This window comes from Penaeus monodon, chromosome 27 (assembly GCF_015228065.2).
Source record: "Penaeus monodon isolate SGIC_2016 chromosome 27, NSTDA_Pmon_1, whole genome shotgun sequence".
NCBI classification, from domain to species: Eukaryota; Metazoa; Arthropoda; class Malacostraca; order Decapoda; family Penaeidae; genus Penaeus; species Penaeus monodon.
In genome coordinates this window covers 39,247,390-39,248,758 of record NC_051412.1, presented here as the reverse complement: position 1 = coordinate 39,248,758, position 1,369 = coordinate 39,247,390, and positions in this window count along the sequence as shown.

Genomic DNA, 1,369 nt, shown 5'->3' with positions numbered 1-1,369 from the left:
ACAGCTCTGTCTCCTCTCGTGCCAGCGGCTTATCTGAGACGTATCGTGTTTTTTACGTAGTTTCACCCATTGTGTTATGTAGTTTTCTGTGTGTTTTTATGTAGTTTCACCCATGAAAGCACCTTCAGTTTTCTGAAACGGCGACAGAAGTGAACCGTCACTAGCTGATTAACATCTAGGAAGACTATGGTGACCTCTGGGTCCGTGACTACTATTTATCTGACTTCGGGAGTGTTCAGAACAACAACTAAGTGCTTGTCTCTAAAGTCTCGACTCGCGACAAGGCACAGCCGAACCCCCCGGCGCCCGGCTCCTTGCCCGCCCGCATGTCCGCCCACAGTCGCCGGCCGTCGGGAGGTTGGGTTAGTAACGTCTCGTTTGATTGGCTGCGCTGTGCCCTTGTCCGAGTAACTCACTTGTGGCTAGTTCTACTTGTGCTCTAGTAACTACTTAAGCTACATGAGTGATATTTTTTGTTTGTTATTATATATGTTTCCATCTACTTGATAATTTGTGTACCTAGGAAGTATTATGGATTCTACGCTTATTTATTGCCTTAAAACAATAACCAAAATGTCTAACCGAGACGGGGGTTGGGCTTCAAACTCCTCGTGACAGAACGGACGGTTCTGTCCGCGGAGCAACGGGGGCGCTACGCACATCGAGGGCGAGGGGAGCAGCTACTTGGCGGCGCAGGTGGAGGCGGATTTTCGCTTCTGTGATTCTCTTCACGAGACGCTCGGGGCCTCGGAGCCTCGCCAGGAGCAGAGGGCCTGACGGAGGCTCGTCGTCTTGGCAGGGTGTGTGTGGCGCGACACGTTAACGATTACTCACTGAGAAAAACACGGACTCGCAACAGCACTGCTTGAACAGAAGGAAGGAGCCCAGAACGCGTTTCATCCGATCGTCATCATCGTCAGGACGCGTTAGAAGGCGGCCCAGAGATTCAGTTTTTGAAATAACAAATGCTACCGAAATACGGAACTTTTGTGTCTTCACCGTCCGCGCGGCACTAGCGAGAACCATCGCATGTATCGTCATACGTGCTTCATTTCCTTATCAATCGAACCCTTGCGATTTCCCTTGAATCCTTGTGCCGCTATTGCTATGTCTTTTCTTCCGTGTCATTTTACCATTTTAATCTTATTGCTATTGCCCACGATATTGCAAGGTGTCCCTTTCTCATTGCCCGTCGTAGTTATTGCACTGTGCATACTCCTATTATTGCTAGCTTGCATCTTTTTCTAAAGCATCTGTACAAAGCTATCCAGCCCATCCTCCTCACGGGCGCCTCACCTGTTGGCGTCAGGCTGAAACACATCTCGCGGTGCTCAATGCCGCGTTTTATCTGTGAAGCGATTTACTCAAC